Genomic DNA, 11,101 nt, shown 5'->3' with positions numbered 1-11,101 from the left:
TCGAGTAGCCCGTTACTCGATCGAGTGTGTTTGGGAACTCGATCGAGTAGGTTCTGGGCCGCATGTTTTCATGTTTTGAGGTTTAGTACGTGTGTTTATGTCTACCCTTTCTTATATATAGTTTCAAGATGCCGCCCAAGAAGACTGCTTTGTACGCGAGAGCTGAGCTTATGAACATAGATGACATCGTTAAGATGTTGGAGCATCAGGATGCTCTCACTGAGGCTTTAAAGACTGTGGGGAAGGATACGGATAAGGATAAGGAGAAGGAGGTTGATCATTCTAAAATCAGCCTCTATATCGCGAGGTTTAACCCGAAAGAGTACAAGGGAGTTGGGGAGCCTAACCTTCTTGATAGTTGGCTGAGAGAGATGGAGAACATATTAGATTTGGTTCACGTCCCGATGAGATGAGGTGGAACAGCTGCGTTCTATCCGAGGGAGGCAGCTGGCAAGTGGTGGGATACAGTGAAAGTGAGTGCTAAAGAGATATATACAAACCAAGGGTTACCCGCTATACCTTGGGAGGAGTTCCGTAGGGTCGTGAGGAAGGAGTTTGTACCGAACATGTGAGGAGTAAGTTGAGGGAAGAGTTTGACACTTTAAGATGACCGCCGAGATGTCGTGGGCCGAGTACTACAGGCAATTCAATGAGAAGTCTAGGTATGCTGAGGATATGGGTTTTAGTGAGGAGAACCTGGCATTGAGGTTTGAGAGGGGGTTGACCCCTAAGATTATGGATAAGTTACCCGTGGGAGTCCTTACTGATGTTAAGGAAGCTTATGAGAGGGCTGGGAGAGCTGAGAGGTTGGTGGAGATGGCTCAGGAGAGGTTAGGTGGTGAGAAGAGGAAGTCTGAGAGCGAGGGTGGTGGCCAATCTAATCACAAGAAAGGCAACCACAATCAGTCTAAGGGGTTTTCTTCTGGGTCAGGGTTCAGTGTTGGGGCTTCCTTTGGGCGTGGCCGTGGAAGTGTGAGTAATAGTTGGGGAGTGACCTGCTATAGCTGTGGTGGTGTAGGCCACAAGAGACATGAGTGCATAAGTGCACCAGGATCTTTCCAGACTGCGCAGCTTCGCGAGCAACGGACCGGGCTGGATCATGGCCAAACCGGGGAAGTCAGAGTTACCAGAGTGGAGGCAACCGCAACGGCGGTAATTCTTATCAGAAACCACCAACGAACAACAACAACAATCAAGGGTCGGGTGCTAAGCCGACCACATCAGCCAAAGATCGTCCGGGAGGTGGGCGGCGAAGACCAGTGGCAAGTTATTCATGATGGAGAAGAAAGCAGCTGACGAAGATGCGCACGTTATCACCGGTACTTTTCTTGTAAATGGTATTCCTACCTTTGTTTTGTTTAAACAGTTGGGTTTGAGGGTATATGAGTCTGTTAGTGAGAGAGTTTTTATACCTTCGGGTGAGTCTGTATCATGTGGGAGATTGTTTAGAGATGTATCTATGATAGTTGGGCAAGTTGATCTACCTGTAGACTTGCTAGAGTTTCCTTTTGACGATTTCGAGATGATAATTGGGATGGATTGGTTAGGAAAGTATAAAGCTAAGATAGACTGTCATCAAAAGAAAGTGTCTTTAAGAGGTCCTAAGGGCGTTAGTGTGTCTTATCGTGGGTTTCTAGTCAAACCCAAAGTTAAGTTGATTGCAGCTGTTACCTTGAAGTCTTATCTAAGGAAGGGATGCCCTTTGATCTTGTGCCATGTGAGAGATGACCGGATAGAGAGTCCGGCAGTGGATGAGATACCAGTAGTGGGAGAGTTTACCGATGTTTTTCCAGAGGAGATTCCGGGGTTGCCGCCGGGAAGAGAGATAGATTTCACAGTAGAGTTGAAACCAGGGACGGGGCCAATTTCTAAGGCACCGTACCGCATGGGTCCTAAGGAGATGGAGGAGCTTAGAAAGCAGTTGGATGATCTGATAGAGAAGGGATACATTAGACCTAGTGTATCGCCGTGGGGAGCACCAATTCTTTTTGTAAAGAAGAAAGATGGGAGTTTGAGGTTGTGCATAGACTACAGAGAGCTGAACCGAGTGACCGTGAAGAACAAGTATCCTTTGCCAAGGATAGATGACCTGTATGATCAGTTGAGTGGCGCATCAGTCTTTTCTAAGATCGATTTGAGGTCGGGGTACCATCAGGTGAAGATTAGAGAGGTGGACATACCAAAGAAGGCTTTCACGTCAAGGTATGGTCATTATGAGTATGTGGTGATGCTGTTTGGGTTGTCTAATGCACCGGCAGTGTTTATGGATTTGATGAATAGAATCTTCAGACAGTTCTTGGACCAGTTTGTAGTGGTATTTATCGATGATATATTAGTCTACTCTAAGACTAAGGAGGAGCATGAGGAGCATCTGAGGATCGTGTTGCAAACTTTGAGGGATCATGAGTTGTATGCTAAGCTATCCAAGTGTGAGTTCTGGTTAGAGAAAGTTGCTTTTCTGGGGCATGTGATCTCTAAAGATGGGGTAGCTGTGGATCCGGCGAAGATAGAAGCAGTGACAAAGTGGGAAGCACCAAAGAATGTTGCTGAGGTTAGGAGTTTCTTGGGTTTAGCGGGATACTACAGACGGTTCGTGAAGGATTTCTCCAAGATAGCTAGACCTATGACAGCGTTGATGAGGAAAGAGAACAGGTTTCGTTGGGATGAGAGTTGTGAGACGGCGTTCCAAACATTAAAGGAGCGTTTGACCACAGCTCCTGTCTTAGCATTGCCTGAAGGGACCGAGAACTTTAAGGTTTATACAGATGCCTCGAAGAATGGGTTGGGATGTGTGTTGATGCAGAATGGTAAAGTGATTGCCTATGCTTCTAGGCAATTAAAGCCTTATGAGGAGAACTACCCTACTTATGATCTGGAGTTGGGGGCTGTGGTGTTTGCTCTCAAGATTTGGAGACATTACCTTTATGGAGCAATGTTTAAGGTATTTTCTGATCACAAGAGTCTCAAGTACATCTTCACTCAGAAGGAGTTGAACATGAGACAGAGGAGGTGGATGGAGCTGATTGGCGATTATGACATGGAAATCATCTACCATGAAGGGAAGGCCAATGTTGTAGCTGATGCTTTGAGTAGGAAGAGTGTACATTCTCTGTGTACAGCTCTATCTTTGATGAGGTTGAGAGATGAGGTAGCGAACTTTGGGATACATATGATGCAGAAAGGAGATGCCATGGGTGATATGACAGTACAGCTTGAGTTTTATGATGATATTCGAGGTAAGCGGCGTTGGAACCTAAGATAGTGGAGTGGAGAGTCGGAGTAGAGAAAGGGACAGGTGTCCGGTTTTCTATTCATACAGATGGTAGTTTGAGGTTTGATGGTAGGTGGTGTGTTCCTAATGATGAAGAGTTGAAAAAGACTATCATGACAGAGGCGCATTGTACACCATACTCAGTACATCCGGGTGGTGACAAGCTATACAAGGATTTGAAGAAAACGTTTTGGTGGCCTGGGATGAAGAAAGAGACAGCTGAGTTTGTGTCCCGTTGTTTGACATGCCAGAGAGTTAAAGGGGAACAACGACGACCACAAGGTAAGATTCAGTCTTTAGAGGTACCTGAGTGGAAGTGGGAATCCATTTCCATGGATTTCATTGTGGGTTTGCCAAAGAGTCAACAAGGTAACAACATGATTTGGGTAATAGTGGATCGACTGACCAAGTCAGCTCACTTTGTTCCAATGAAAGATACATGGACTAAGGCACAACTGGATATGCCCTATCGAAAGAACGTGCTTAAGTTACATGGAGTCCCTAAGGACATAGTGTATGACAGAGATGCGAGGTTTATATCGAGGTTTTGGAAGGAGTTGCAGGAATCGTTGGGAACAACTTTGAAGATGAGTACAACATTTCATCCTGCGACAGACGGGCAGACTGAGAGAACAATCAAGACTCTTGAGGATATGTTGCGAGCTTGTGTGATGGATTTTGGTGGTAGCTGGGAGCAGAGGTTGGACTTGATAGAATTTTCTTACAATAACAGCTATCATACTAGTATTGGTATGGCACCGTTTGAGGCTTTGTATGGGAGAAGATGTAGGAGTCCAATCTGTTGGGACGATAGTGCTGAGGCAGTGGTTTTAGGACCAGAGATGGTGCATGAGATGGTGGAACAGTTAAGATGATCGGGGAAACGGATGAGAGCGACTCGGGATCGACAAAAGAGTTATGCGGATCTACATCGCGGGATATAGAGTCTCGGGTTGGGGATAAGGTTCTTCCGAAAGTGTCTCCTATGCGTGGGGTTATGAGATTTGGGAAGAAAGGCAAGCTAAGTCGGAAGTTTATAGGGCCGTATGAGATCTTAGAGCGGGTTGGGGAAGTTGCATATCGTCGGCTTTACCAAACCGCATTAGACAGAGTGCATAATGTGTTTCATGTATCGCAACTGCGGAAGTATGTGAGTGACCCGTCACATGTGTTAGAGGCCGAGACCTTAGAGCTAAATGAGTCCTTATCATATCTTGAGGTGCCTAAACAGATTCTAGACCGAAAGGTTAGAAAGACTAGGAGTGGTGAGACAGTTCTGCTCAAGATCCTTTGGTCTAACCACGAGACCGAGGAAGCTACATGGGAGCTAGAGGAGGCTATGAAAGAGCGTTACCCTTTCCTTTTTGATCAGGTATGTATGGTTACGGGGACGTAACCTTGTTTCTTTTAGGGGGGTAGGAGATGATCGCGAACAGTTTTTAAGAGTTTTATACCCCTTTTATATGTTGTGTCGGTATGTTTGTCGGGATAAGTTGGGTTAGTAGCATGTTTTATGTTGAATTTTGTTGTGGTTGTTGAGTCGGGAATGTTATGGGAGTACCTTTGTTTAGTAGTGGTTTGAACTTCGGGGACGAAGTTCCTTTTAAGGAGGGAAGACTGTAATACTCCGTATTTATAAGTCTTGGGGTACTCTATCGAGTAGGCCTTACTCTGTCGAGTAAGGGTAAGTTGCGTTTTAGAAAAGTTTCTGACCTGTTGGGTACTCGATCGAGTAGCTGGGGCACTCGATCGAGTACCTCGGGTACTCGATCGAGTAGCCGGTTTTACGGGGAGTTTTCTCGGGTTTTGTTAATTATGCGATTAAGGTATTTAAGCTTTGTCGTCATTATTCTAAATCACTTTTACAAAACCTAAATTACTGTTTAAGAGAGAAAGCAAGCAAGTTCATCTTCTTAATCGCATTATTAGCAATCCCCGGAGTTTGGAAGGTCAGTTCTTAGCGTTGATTAGACCGTTGAGTTCCTTGCGTCGAGGGTAAGATCTATGTACGCTTTTTGTTGTCTTTCCTTTGATTTGGTTAAACCCTAATTTAGAGATTTGGGGGTTTTATGTGTAGTATGTGATTTGGTAGCCTTTATGTGTTGTATGATAGGAGGAGGGTTCATAGAAGAAGCTTTTTGATTCAAAGGCGAGAGACCGTCGATTGTGTGCTTACGGTAGGATTTCCTACTCGCATTAGTCCCATAATGGATATTGGTTGATGTGTTGTGTTTGGTTGTTTGATATAGTAATTGTATTGTGATTGTGGTTGTGATCGTTGTTGATGGTTCACGAGGCGTGGCCTCGGCTGAGTGGGGTCACTTGCGGGAGTGGCTTCACGCCCTAGTTTCGCCTTCTGTGGAACCCGCCACAGAAGGGATGTGCACATTAATGGACAGGGTTATCGCTCACTATGTGGAGCGGGGATTTGGTGGGTACGGCTGCGGTCCCCCATCGGCGTGGTCGGTCCAAAGGGACGTCGGTGATTGAGATGATTGGATTTGGCGTGATTGTGTGTGTGTGACGATTAAGCTTTGTCTATTTATCTTATCGTTGGTATATATTGAATTGTGTGATTAGTAATCGACCCGGTGTTGTTTTGTAAACCTGCGGTGATCCATTCCGGGATGGTGAGCAGATATTGAGCAGGTATTGAGATGAGTATCTTGGGATAGTGGGATGGCCACGACATGATGATAGGAGTCTTCCGCTGTAGCTTATTAGTTATTTACATTTCAGTTAGAACAGTCAGTTTGAGGACATGTATCGTACTTTTGGTTTGGTTTTGAGAATTGTAACTCTTCGCTAAGTATTTATAATAAACGTTGTTTCTTCATTGTTATTTGATTATCATTGCCTCGGGTAACCGAGATGGTAATGTCTTCATACCTGAGTGGTCCTGGTAAGGCACTTGGAGTATGGGGGTGTTACAGTTACACTGTAAAAAGGTTACACCTAGGACCATATAGAGTTTCACAATCAAACAGGTAGGGCTACATACTTGCTGATATGAAGAGACAATGGCCCAGAAATACTGCAGTTACGAATAAGTTACACTAAACAAATAAAAAAATTTGACTACCATGGAATTTAAATGATAACATACAGTATGACTAAGCCCAAAAAAACAGCGGCTACTTGCGATAGGTGTAGTGTTTGCATTCATCAAGAAGTTTTAACAAACACCAACACTCAATGACATTGTTCGTAATCTGTTTTCCAGGTAGCAGCGAAAGCATGTCTTCACGAGGTATGAAGTAAACGTCGGTGTATAAAACCAATTGTTCGCTACAAAGAAAAAAAAATAAAAAAAAAAATACACTCATTAATGATGTGTTGTACATAGAAAAAAAAAAAGAATTTAAAACGACACATTTGGGAAATGGTTACTTACAGTTTGTCATCGAATTCCATTTCATTGAACACATAGTCCATTACGTCTTTCCTACAATTGAAAACTGTGGAAAAGAGGCTCTTGTTACTGCATAAAAAATCTGAAACGACAATCTGCTCGGGATCAGAGGCCCCATAGTGATTAGAACGCCCTAAATTCCCAGGAACAACACCCATGCATGGTAAGGCACAAGAGGAGTGGAGTAGGAATGAGTGGTTTATTAAATTAGTGTGAGGGACATAAACGAGGGGGAGGTGCTAAACTACCCTTGTCGTCCGCACCAACGACCTCCCCTTCACCTATATCAAAAAACCCTACATCAGTATCACCTTCCCTGTTATCCCGCTGAAATTTATACGCCTCGTTTATCTCAGTAGAAGTATAACCTGCTTCCTCCAAAAGTGTATGCTCAACTAACTCTGTTGACTTAGATGAATAACCCTCGACATGCGAAACCGGCAATAACTCTTTCGCGTTTTCCATTATTTCATTAATTTCAGCGGTGTTATAAAATGCCCCGCTGTCAATTACTTGATCATTTGATGGCACATCATCATTCCCAAGACATTTAGTTACTGATGACACATCATCATTCCCTGATGGCATATCATCATTCCCTAGCACATAATTTTTAAGCTGACAAAGTACTTCGGATAATTTCATGCTAGCAATATTATCCTCGTCATCAAACAAGATTTTTTTTATCCACAGTCAACGCCTGAACAGAAGGTGCTTTAGCAACGGATTGTTTCATCCGTTCAGCAATATATTCAACTTCATCGCAGTATCGATGAAGCTCTTCGCATTGCCAGAAATCTTGGGTTGACTGTGAAGGGACAAGGCCAACTCCATCAATACAGCCAGTTGTTAGGTGTTTGATCCTCGATATTGCCTCGGCATACCATGAATTAAACACTACAACATTCCACTAAATTTTTAAATAAAGTTCATGTACATCCTGAATAAAACAAGTACACGTCAAATTCTCATGCTATACATAAACATTAATTAATATAAACAACAATGAATTTCAAAAGCTATGAGAAGATAGTATAAAGAATGTATCAAAAACTGCAATATGATATTAAGTAGCTTGCGGAGTGTAACTGTATGGGGCTATTGGTGTAAATTTTCAGGGTTCAAAATATTTAAAATGGTCTAAAAAAATTTAAAAGGGTCTCAATTCTTTTGTTGTATAGAAGGTTCAGAATAGCTGGCTTGTATTGGTTTACAAAATATTCTAAAAGTTCTATTGAAGTTACAAAAACTATCCATTGGAGTTACACATATGAGCAAGTAAAGTTACAAAGTATATGATTTTAAGTACCTTAAGCAGTGTAACTGTATGACGACATTAAGTTACAAAAACTATATATGATTTTAGGTACCTTAAGCAGTGTAACTGTATATGATTTTAAGTATATGATTTAAAGTAACTTGGACAGTTACAAATTCTCATGCTACACATAAACATTAATTAATAAAAACAACAATGAATTTCAAAAGCTATGAGGAAATAGTATTAAGAATGTATCAAAAACTGCAATATTAAATTTTTCATAAAACCGCTAACAAAAATTTAATAAATAAAAAAAAACGGGAAAACGGGACATATATCCAAAGCTCTAACTTTTAACTCCTGGTCATCCTCGACACCTTGAGGTAGTTCAATTTGAATAAACTTCTTGTCGGGCTTTGAGTTTGACGTAGATGGCATAAGTAAATGGGACGTAGATGAAATCAGTAATGGAGGAACGCTGCTAACATTGGCTTGGCTGTTAGTGGTTGCATGAATGCAACGCGGATACTTAACCAAAGATCATGTCTGATGACCCAAACCCCCGTCCGCCACCTCACCGGATATCCTACTCCTTAATCTCTCCTTGTCCCAATGCTTGATAAGTGGAAGGTCATGCGTGCAAATCTCATCGCGGTAATCAAACCACTGAAAGTAGGTAATCATCAAAAACGGAATACAACCAAGCAAGTGCGACTGTTTTTTTTAACATCTTCGCCGACAGTAACAATGCTTTTTAAAACATAAGAACACCAGTCCAAATAAGGGATAGCGCTTACATCTTCTACGGCCCTCAAAAGCTTGAAATCAACGTCGTTATTTATCGTGGGGGCAAGAAAAGAAGAAATGCAAAATATGACAAAGAATCGACAAAAGTCATCTCCTCCTTCCGTGTCTACCACAATTGCATCTTTTAGCTTTCCGATAGGAATGGAGCCATTAGGGGTTACCAAACCTTTTCCTCCATCGTTCTTTCAATGACACATTTTTAAGGCTGTCAGAGTCTTTTTCCGGTCCAGTAGGGACAAGTTTGATGACATTGGGACCACGTGGTATAAGGAAACAGTCATGAACGTCGTATTTGCTCACCATGAAGTGTTTGGACTTAGGTGCCCTAAACACATATGAGCCATCATTAAAACCGTCAAAAAATAAATGTACAAGTTCGAGCGGGAAATGCTTAAACTTCAACTCAAGCATGCCGCCAAACCCAATTCTCCTAACGGCCGATATCTGACAATCTTTCAACTTAGATATAATTTCAAATAACCTCTTTCCACGACATTTGACACTGATTTGAGGTGTAGGAGCAACCCCCTCTTCAATTTCTTCAGCTTCTTGATCACACATCTAAATAAAAGAATTGAACAATTTTTAAATGACTACACATGCAACTTATAAATGACTAGAAGTTACAAACTCAATGAATGAGATAGAGTTACACATTGAAAAGGAAAAAGTTACACAATAAACGCACTAAAAAAATAAATGTAAACGAAACAGTTTGCATAAATGAAATTTTAAGAAACGACTTGAAATGAGACGGTTACAATAAACTGGATAAATGAGAAACATTTATAAAATCAATAAGACTAAATCAATTAATATACCGAGGAATACAAACATTAACTAAATCAAAAACTAAAAATCAATCAACAAAGTGATCTACAACATAAACACAATATGTAAAACGGCGAGGAAGATGAACAGTATAAACAAAATGTAAAAAAATATAAACAAAAATGGGTAATTGGAACAAAAAATGAGAAAAATGGTAAACAAAAACGCAAGATGAACAAAATCGACAAAAATAATGGTTAACATAGACAATGATAATTGAAATGGTAATTGAAACAAGAATGGGTAAAAGTAAAATAACAAAAGTAAACAAAAAAAAAATACCTCAAAATCGAAGTAATAGTTGATACTGGTATGCAAGCGATGAAGAAGATGGACGAAATGAAGGAGATGAAGATTACTTGATCAGATAAATGAAGAAGATGAAGGACCAGACGGTGCAGAAGGTTGAGGTATGAAGGAGCAGACGGTTGAGTAGAAGACGAAGCACCTGCAAATTTTTTTTTTGAATGAATGAATTGGGAGTTGTGAATTGGAAGTTGTGAAAGAGAGCGGGAGGGAAACGTACATAGGGACTCAAAATTTGCAATGATGAGGCAGTTGGTTAGAAAAGTTAAGTGGGAGAATGTGTTTTTTTTATTATATCTTAACCATCCATTATCTTAGATCCAATGGTTTATATTAGGACTCAAAGACTCAACTTATAAACAAGGACTTAATGTGAGTCCATAAGTTCTCCTTAGAGCCATTGGATGAGGGAGATGGAGGGCTGTGATTGAAACAAAAAAAAGGAGGATTAATGCCTAATTAAACACTCTCCCTCTCTACTTTACTAATCTACACTAATCAATTATTAATACACTATATAACATTTATTTTTCCACCAACTTCTCTCTCATTCACACAATTCATTTCTCTACTCCCTCTCTAAAACCCAAATTAATTCAAAACCTAAATAATACTCTCACCCTATCAAAAAAAAAAAATTAATTCACCACCCACCACCACCGACCTACCCATCACTGGCCACCACCTTCCGACGCACCACCAACTCTAGATCTATGAAAATCTCACCCAACTCGACCACCCTTGCTTCCGCCTCCCTTCCTCCCTGCCTACCGCCACCCCACGACAGCCTCCACGCCACCACTAATTCCTCCTGCCGCCACCGACACACCACCATCACCCCATCTCCCTGACGCTACACCACCACCTCATCGCCCTGCCGTCACCGACACACCACCACTACCCCAACCATTGCCTTTGCTCTCCTCTTTCTTCTCCCCCTTTTTCGAATTTTTAGATCTGTCCAATTTTTTTTTTTAAACCACCGCTACCCCAACCATTGCCTTTGCTCTCCCCTTTCTTCTCCTCCTTTTTCGAATTTTCAGATCTGTCCAATTTTTTTTTTTCGTTTTTTTTTTAAAAAATTATTGGGCTGGGGTGGGGAATGGGGATGTATTGTTATGGTTTTGGTTTTTTTGTTTTGTTTTTCTCCTTCCTATTCTTCATGTCACGTTTAGTTTAGTTTTTTTTTTTTTTTAGTTTATTTCGTTTGTTA

Source organism: Silene latifolia, chromosome 6 (genome assembly GCF_048544455.1).
Source record: "Silene latifolia isolate original U9 population chromosome 6, ASM4854445v1, whole genome shotgun sequence".
Classification (NCBI taxonomy): domain Eukaryota; kingdom Viridiplantae; phylum Streptophyta; class Magnoliopsida; order Caryophyllales; family Caryophyllaceae; genus Silene; species Silene latifolia.
This window is presented reverse-complemented; position numbering follows the sequence as displayed.